Raw genomic sequence first — 9,608 nt, forward strand, 5'->3', positions numbered from 1 at the left:
CCATAGAGAATCATCGTGTCTTATGCATGAGTTTTCTGTGAGGAGTGAATAGAATGCTTGGCCCAGAGCTTTCCCTTTAACCCACCAAGGTTCAGTCTTTCCTTATGAGAACCGTCAGTCAGGTTTAGTGACTTAAGGTACTTAATGAACAAGGCAAATAATTTTTTAGTGACAGACTCTTATCATTTACATATGAAGTATACATTACATACATAATATTCATTTATATTTTATACATATATATGTCTTACAGAAATATATTAAATTTGTTTGAAACACATAGAAATCTTATAGGAGTGGCAATTAAGACCAAATAAATCCTAATACATTTTTCACATTCCCTAATGTACTACCTTATATTGTGAAAAGATTTAGACATTCCATTTCCAAAGTTTTTCATTTTAGTTGCCATCTATATATCAGGAACCCAGGCTCACCGTTCACAAATACACTCCTAGCCACAGTCAAGTCTTCCTCAGAGGTTGAGCCTTACCTCAGACTGTCGGATAAAGCTTCTACCCTCTACTTAGAAATGCAGTAGCCACCGCCAAACAGGGATACTCTCCTAGCTGGACTAGAAACATTGACTACTCTTCCCCTGGTCTTTCTGATCAGGGGAGGAAAGCTCAGTGTCACCTCGATGAGGCCAATCAAGTTCACATTCAAGATCTTGGAGAAGTCATCTTTAGTCTGCCATTCATTCGGGGCAGCAGGCAGAAGGATGCCAGCATTGTTCACCAAACCCCAGAGGCCTGGGGTAGAAACAAAAGGTATTAGTTAGAGACAGAAAACCCATTTATGAATCATTTCAGTGTTCAAGCCACGTTCTCTTGAGGAAGATAAACAATAAATCCAATAGACTGGAAAATTATAAAGTATGTTTTAGTGTGCATGGGAAGTCACTTCAGTTTTGTCCAACTCTGTGTGGCCCTATGGACTGTAGCCTGCCAGGTTCCTCTATCCAGGGGATTCTCCAGGCAAGATTATTGAAGTGTGTTGCCATGCCCTCCTCCAAGGGATCTTCCTGACCCAGGGATCGAACTGCATTTGGTCTCCTCCATTGCAGCCAGATTCTTTAGCACTAGCACCACCAGGGCAATGGCACCCCACTCCAGTACTCTTGCCTGGAAAATCCCATGGATGGAGCAGCCTGGTGGGCTGCAGTCCATGGGGTCACTAGGAGTCAGACCCGACTGAGCAACTTCACTTTCACTTTTCACTTTCATGCATTGGAGACGGAAATAGCCACCCACTCCAGTGTTCTTGCCTGGAGAATCCCAGGGACGGGGGAGCCTGGTCGGCTGCCGTCTATGGGGTCACACAGAGTCGGATACGACTGAAGCGACTGAGCAGCAGCAGCAGCAGCAGCACCACCTGGGAAGCCTGATAGAGTATGTTAGTAGTGTTAGTTGCTCAGTCGAGTCCAACTCTTTGCAATTCCATGGACTGAGCCCACCAGGCTCCTTTGTTCATGGGATTCTCCAGACAAGAATACTGGAGTGGATTGCCATTCCCTTCTCCAGGGGATCTTCCTGACCCAGGGATCGAACCTTGGTCTCCTGCATTGCAGGCAGATTCTTTACCGTTTGAGCTACAGAGAAGACCTAAAGTATGTTCTTGCTGCTGCTGCTAAGTCACTTCAGTCATGTCCAACTCTGTGTGACCCTATAGACAGCAGCCCACCAGACTCCCCCTTTCCTGGGATTCTCCAGGCAAGAACACTGGAGTGGGTTGCCATTTCCTTCTTCAGTGCATCAAAGTAAAAAGTGAAAGTGAAGTTGCTCAGTCATATCTTGGCGACTGCATGAACTGCAGCCCACCAGGCTCCTCCATCCATGGGATTTTCCAGGCAAGAGTACTGGAGTGGGTTGCCATTGCCTTCTCCGAGTATGTTAGATGGTGGTAAATAGTAATGGACTTAAAAAGCTGGTGAGCAGGACTGGGTGGGCTGGTGAGGACTGTTTGTCACCATACTGAGTGAGGTGGTTGGGACAAGCTTCCTAGTAAAATAGAGAACTGAGCAAGTTCTATTTTACGGAAGAAAAATGGGTCAAAGGACCATCTGGAGCTTAGATAGGTTTAAGTGAAAAAAACAGCTGCAATAAATACTGCCAGGCAGGAGGATGCCTAGGGCAGGCTGTGCTGGTACAGATAATGGTAGATGGGTAGAGGAGATAGGAAGAGTCTGGGGAAATTCTCTGCCAATTGCTTTAGTTTTTCTCAGTTAAGTAGGTCATCAGCCCAGAGCAAGGGTAGGAGGGAATGAGTTGTGGGTATGAAGAGAGGAAAAGTTTGAAATGGTTGTTTGGAAATTAGGAGAATGAATGGAGTATAACCATATACAACAGCAATAGCATAAAAGCTCACTAGAGGGTTGTGATCATGAATTTTTCTACAAGGACAGGCATGGGGCAGTGAGAGATGGTATTACCCAGGCTTGTGGTTTTACCAAGTACTACTAAGAGAGAAAAGGGGATGAGAGAGTGTCAGGCATATGCAATGGGGTGATCACAGTCACAGATCATGGAATGAAGACAGGTAATATCAAGGGATGAGGATTTGCGAAAAATATTTGGATCAATGGATTGCAGGTCCTGCTGGGCCTGAAAATTTGGGATCTGGGGGAGAGCTGCAGTGAGCTGGAAAGAGTAGAGGTGGTTGTTTTAAGAATGGGATGCAAAAAAAAAAAAAAAAAAAAAAAAAAATGGGATGCAACTAAGATGTCTCAGGCTCTAGGAAAGTAATGAGCCCAGCAGGCCTCAGCCCCATTGCCCTGTCTTTGCTTTGAAAATCTTGCAGAGCTCAGTAAACAACAGGACTAAAAATTACTTATTTTGTATATCATTAAGCTTTGTATGCAATATCCTGAAGCGGTATGTTCTCATGACTCAGTTATTAACTCTCACACTCTCCCATACCTGAGATGATAGTACACTTCCCTTCCTTTTAAAAAACAATGGAAATGTGAGTGACCAACAGAGAGTGAAATCAAAGATAATCTTAACTCCTTTCCAATTTATCTTGAACCCTGTACAACCTTGAAGTGAAGTGGCTCAGTCGTGTCCTACTCTTTGCGACCCCATGGACTGTAGCCTACCAGGTTCCTCCATCCATGGAATTTTCCAGGCAAGAACACTGGAGTGGATTGCCATTTCCTTCTCCAGATCTTTCCAACCCAGAGATAGAACCTAGGTCTCCCGCATTGCAAGCAGACACTTTACCATCTGAGCCACCAGAGAAGCCAAACTCAAATATTAATTTTTAACCAATATTAATTTTAATATTTAATTAAAATATTAATTTTTAACCAACAAATTACTGTACTGTCCCCATGACTTTTGATACATCCTGGTGTTTTCACACACACTGACCAAGAATTGCCAATGTTGGGCAATGTTCAGAGTAAACTTACCCAGGTGGCAGGGTCCTGGCAACAGGACGGTAACTCAGAGAGAACAGATTGGAACTTACAAAAATAAACAAAGGGAAAGGTCTTAAATTTCGTGTTCCTTCATGTGTGTATGTGCTAAGCCGCTTCACCCCACAGACCATAGCCTGCCAGGCTCTTCTGTCCATGGGATTCTCCAGGCAAGAATGCTGGAGTGGGTTGCCATGCCCTCCTCCAGGGCATCTTCTCAACCCAGGGATCAAACCCACATCTCTTACATCTCCTGCGTTGGCAGGCAGGTTCTTTACCACTATCACCACCTGGGAAACCCCTTAACATTTCTTTCATTGTCTCACAATTCCTGGTCTTCTCTCCACCACTCTCATAACCCAAAAAGACTGAAAGGAAGAGAATATACACTCTTGTATTGTGAAAATGGTCTTTAAGTAATGATTCCCCAATATCAGTATTACTTTTTTTTAACAATATTACTTTCTTTCCTTTATTCATTTTTTAGAACTTTGCAGAAGATGGGGATATGAATAGAAAAGAAGTGACATCTTCCACAATTTATGTCCTTGGCTCAAAATCCCAACAGAGGCCATTCTCCACTTCAGAGATCCCATTCTCAAAAAGCAGAGAATACCTTCTGTATCGTACAGGGAGCTCAGAGCAGGGCTCTGTGATGACCCAGATGGTGGCATGGGGGAAGGGGGTGAGGGAGAGGTCCAAGAGAGAGGGAATATATGTATGCTTATAGCTGATTCATTTTTTTGTACAGCAGAAACCAACACAACATTGTAAAGCAAGTATATCTCATTTTTTTTTAAAGGGAAGAGAGTGAGGGATCTGTGCTGGGGTGTTTACTGATTCTTATGTGCCAATGTCATCCAGTATCAAATGAGACTGTATGTGTAAATAATATATATTCAAATAGTTAAGACATCAATCATTCTCTCAAGAAATTTAAAATTGCTTGCAATAAAAGTTGTATTGGAAAAAGGGACTACACTGATAATCAGTACAACCAAGATTAAATTCCAAAAAAGTCAGAAAAGTATGCGTAACTAGATTTAGAGAGAAGCCTTCAGCCAGGGGTGGCCTTTAAAGGAGAGGCTCCAATTCAGAGATGCAGGATGAATAAAACTGTGACCACAGGAAGCCATTGGCATCAGCAGTCCCCAAATGCATCAGATTTAGCTGCTTAAGGAGGAGGCTTATTTCTGGAGCATTGAGGGTGTGAGGTTTTGAGGCTTCAACCTTTCATAACATATAGAGACTTATCTCTGAAAGGGCCAAACCCCCTTTTCATTTTTCTCTCATTACTACAGGAGAGGGAGAGAAAAACAAAACTTCAAAGGAGACATGCGTCCTGGGGCTCAAGGAATTTAAGGGTGTTTTGAAAATACTTGAGGCAGTACAAAGTCCTTATTCACTCCAAGATCTTGAAATAATGTGACCAAATAGAACACTTTGTGAAATAAATGATTACAAAATACATGTCAACCTAATTAATGGTTCATTGTTCTGTAAACAATTTAAGAGTTCAAGTTTCTCACATTTCTCACATTGTGTGTTTGTGATAATAGCTACAGAGTCACAGACAATCACCAATTAAAATAAATTATAGTCAGTTGTGATAGTTTTATTTCTAGCACTAGTTTGTTTTCAAATAAAGCTTTATTTTAAAATTTACTTTTTAACTAAGAGAAAATCTTTTCTGTATGTAGGTGTGGATGCATTTCCATGCCTTTGATCTGCTGTGCAGTGCAGGGCCTCTACAGTGACCAGCTGGACGTTCAGCCTGAAGCAAGGCAATATCTCATCCTCTTTTATTTGGCCTCAGTAGCTATGTAGCTCAAACAAAAATTTAGTAAGTTTTTGTGTCATGAATTTAAACTAGAAAGTCATGCTGTTCTCAGTAATTGTGAACAAGCATTTTGCCAAAGTGCCAAAAGAAGACATTTCAACAGCAACCCCTGCCCCCCAAAAATGGTCCCAGAGCCTTTTACAAAAATAAGGATAAAGTGTCCTCCACCTGTGCCAACTACTGGAACATTTGCAGCTGAGAGGACCACACAGCATGGACAGAGGGAATTAATTCTCAATTTCCTTTCAGCACTGGGAGCAGAAGGGCTATGCAAGAAAGAAACATGCAGAACTTGAGAGAAAGCAGCAGTTCCTTCAAGCTTCCCAGGTAGGGCTAGTGGTAAAGAATCCGCCTGCCAATGCAGCAGATGCAGGAGATGTGGGTTTGATCCCTGGAATGGGAAGATCCCCTGGAGAAGGAAATGGCAACCCACTGCAGTATTCTTGCCTGGAAAATCCCATGGACAGAGGAGCCTGTCAGGCTTCAGTGCATTGGGTCAGACACGACCTAGTGACTGAGCAACAGCAGTTCCTTCATGTTGAGCGCAGCACGGGCAGTGGGACATTATATGTGCCTTTCCTTGGTTTCAGCCTCTCTTTCAGGGATTCCCTGTATTCAGAGTTCTTGCCCAGGATGCACATGGTTCAAGGCCAGGTGAGTGCAAGAAAGGGAGAAGAACCAACACCTACAGCTATTAGTCTGCGGAATGCTCACTCAGCCGAAGGACATACCACTTCCAGATCCCAAATGGTCGGCCCTGGATTTTCTTCTAGAAAATTGAGAAATCTGGCTGCTCCCTTGCCAAAGGGAAGGCACCTATTTAGCCTCACAGGAAGCCCTCTCTGCTGCTTGCCTGGGCTGTCTGAGAAACTCATGCCAGGACTGATAAGAGAGGACAGTACACACAGATTTTGCCTGGGTCTTGGTGACAGGAGTTTGGGTATACCTTGATCTCAATTATTTTCTCAAGATCGACTCATCATAAATTCACTGTCAGCACTGACTGAACAATAAAGACATTTCCAGAACCCTCCCTGAATACAGTAGGTTTTTCTGATTCTCAACATTTGCTACCTTTGAAAAAGACAGATTTATACTGTTCTCAAGAAAAGACATGTAAAATTATATACGAGCAGCATAATGGCAGCCTGCTCATGGCAGAGTTAACATTTTTACTCTGGATTTTCAGAGGATACCATGCATGCAAATTACGGTTTCTGCACCACAGTCACCTCTTTCTTTCCCCTCATTGCCTTTCTAGCCTTCATTCTATCTTCCCTACCTATACATACTCTTACATATTAAATCTGTTTCCTCACTGCTTTACCTTCCACTCTGATACACATATATTCCATACAACCTGACTTTTTTAGGCCAGTCCCAAGTATGTTCACTTACTCCATGAATGCTAATGTATTTTTGAGTCTTCGTGTAATAAAACATGTCCCAAATATATCCCCACCCTGAGCCCCAAGACTTTTCACCTGGCATGGTTTTTGCTAATTCTAAAACACTGAAGACAAAGCAGCCTATCCAATGGACAGACTTCCCCTGGCCATACCTCTGTCCCCGACATCTTCCTTCACCCACTCGGTGGCCTTAGCGATGCTCTCTGTCTTGGTGACGTCCAGGATCACTGTCTGCAGCCTGTCTGACATCTGGTTCCTCAGCTGCTCGGCCCCCTGCTCTGTCAGACACGCAGCCAAAACCCTCAAGCCTCGTAGGTCCAGCTGCCTGGCCAGGAGGTTCCCAAAGCCTGAGTCACAGCCCGTGATGAAGACAAACTTGTCCCGGAGGTGGCTCACCACCTGCCTCTCCCGGTACCAGCGCAGGAGGTAGTACAGGCCCATGAGGACCACCAGGTACAGCCACATGGCAGAAACCTGTCCTTCCCTTTAAGAAAAAAGAAAATTCTTCCAGACTCAAACAGGTTAGGGTTATGTTTGCCTGCTTTTTTATTGTTTTCTAGTTTACCCTTAATCTACTCAATTAAGTTAATGACGCCTATAAAGATTAACTTTTGATATAATAATTCTGAAAGTTGGTTATTTAAGAGGCTTTTGAGGAATGTATTTGAAAATAGGAAAGCAGGATGATTCTATCAGATTTAGGAATTAATATGAAACTCCTATTCTGGTCATGCTGTTAAAAAGGAGTATTTGACAAAAATTTAGATGCATTGATATTAGGTAAAGAAAGGAGATAATGAGTCAGTTGGCAACTTCAAGCATTCAGAAATAGATACAGCTTGATTCTTCAAAATTGAATTTGTTAAAATTAAAAGTGTTGCTAGATATGCAGATATGGTTTTTCCTTCTTTGTTCTCTCCTCTTTTAAATAAACAAACAAAAAAAATACATTTAAGCAACTTTATAGAATAAAGATCATAATTATAATTAATTTAATCTTAATTTTATCTGATATTTAATGTTCAATTCAAAAATATTAATTTATTTTAATATCCCTATTATGTAAAGACAGTGAAGGAGAAAGATAAATAAGTAAATATACATATTTAAGATCAAGAAAGGAAACTCAAGAAATACACAAAAACTATTGTAAAAACACTAAGAAGTGATAACTAGATGTTGGGAGGACAGCAGGATGAATAGGTAAAATGTAGACAATTTTTAGGACAGTGAAACTATTCCAGATGATACTGTAATGGTGGGCATGATCTCAGACAGTCAACAACGAGCAGTCCTGAAAAGAGTTCTTTGTTCCCTGCCTGGAAGTTGAACCGGGGTAGCCTGGATGAGGCAATGGTACCCCACTCCAGTACTCTTGCCTGGAAAATCCCATGGATGGAGGAGTCTGGAAGGCTGCAGTCCATGGGGTCGCTGAGGGTTGGACACAACTGAGCAACTTCACTTTCACTTTTCCCTTTCATGCATTAGAGAAGGAAATGGCAACCCACTCCAGTGTTCTTGCCTGGAGAATCCCAGGGATGAGCGAGCCTGGTGGGCTGCCATCTGTGGGGTCGCACAGAGTTGGACACAACTGAAGTGACTTAGCAGTAGCAGCAGCCTGGATGAAAACTGGAAACCCTAGCCACTAGACCACCAGGGGCTAGAAGCCAGACGCACATTTTTCCCGGCTCTTACCCCCATGGAAAGCAAGGATGTTTCAAGGAGGTAAAAACTGTAAAAATAGATACAAAGTTTATTTTTGGAGACACAGCGTTACTTGTGGGAGAGCATACAGAGAAACTGTTTAAGACAGAAGCAAGGCAGAAATTACACACCCAAAGAAAAAGAGTGGGGGTGTCCTATCTAATGAGGAGTAGCCCAGTAAAGAGGTGACTTAAATCACTTATATAGGATAATCTTTCCTGGTCTTTGTTCACCTTTGGCCAATTATCTTGTTTTCTTTTCACACCTGATTGGTTCTAGGACCCTCTGCAACATTCCAGCACAACTATTTGCTAAGATAGATTCCACCACAGAGGCCTGTGGGGGTATGTCCACACTAATTCTGGGTGGTACCCCCTCCCTTTTTGACCCCCAAGGAGCCTTCCTGCACGTGTGCAGACAGTGAAGTTTTTCTTGACCTCAGGAGGGGTCATCTTATTTCTTTACTTCAGCAGAGCTCAGCTTCTACCACTAGCTTTGTTCTTGGAGTGTTAGGGTTTTTAAAAAAAGCTTCAGTTCTACTCCACTTGACAAACACTAGCTGTGCAGCCCACAGGCCCATCTATCTCCTACCGCAGATACCTGTCATTAATCACTTGTCAAAAATCACAGAAGGTATGACAAGAAGCGTGAATCCAGTGTAAACTTAGACTACAGGTGATAATGATGTGTCCATGTAGGTTCATCAATTGTAAAAAATATATTATTCTGATGTGGGACATTTCATAGTGAGAGAGGCTATCATATGTGGGGTCAGAGTGTGTATGGGAACTCTATACTTTCTATTCAATTCTGCTGTGAGTCTAAAACTTCTCTAAATATTAAGTCAAAAGAGATAGAAAGATAAAAACCATGACATGTACCAAGATCAAGGAGGAAAGATAGATTATATCTGGCTGGAGAAATGAAAGCTATGAGTAACTTCCAAAGGGCTGAGACTCTCCCAGAGTAACTTTAATTGATATTTCTCTTATAAAACTCATATTCATGTACCCTACTGTCTTCTTGACATCTCTATTACACAGAATCACAGGTTCATAAAAATGTTAACCTATAAAATATACAATACAACACTCAAATAGAAATAATATATCAGATTTAACATCTTGAAAGAGAACTATTATTCATCTCCCTGCCCCAAATTACTTTCTTCTTAAATCTTTCTTATTTTAATAAATAGCATCTCTCCACCCAGTTACACAAACCAGAAACCTGAGAG

At 42.1% G+C, this 9,608-nt stretch overlaps 1 pseudogene; it reads right to left on the bottom strand.

The window, feature by feature from the left end:
* Positions 1–280: 280 nt before the first annotated feature.
* Positions 281–7,486, bottom strand: LOC133247682 (retinol dehydrogenase 16-like; annotated as a pseudogene).
* Positions 7,487–9,608: the final 2,122 nt, after the last annotated feature.

The sequence above is a fragment of the Bos javanicus genome, chromosome 5, assembly GCF_032452875.1.
Source record: "Bos javanicus breed banteng chromosome 5, ARS-OSU_banteng_1.0, whole genome shotgun sequence".
Lineage (NCBI taxonomy): Eukaryota > Metazoa > Chordata > Mammalia > Artiodactyla > Bovidae > Bos > Bos javanicus.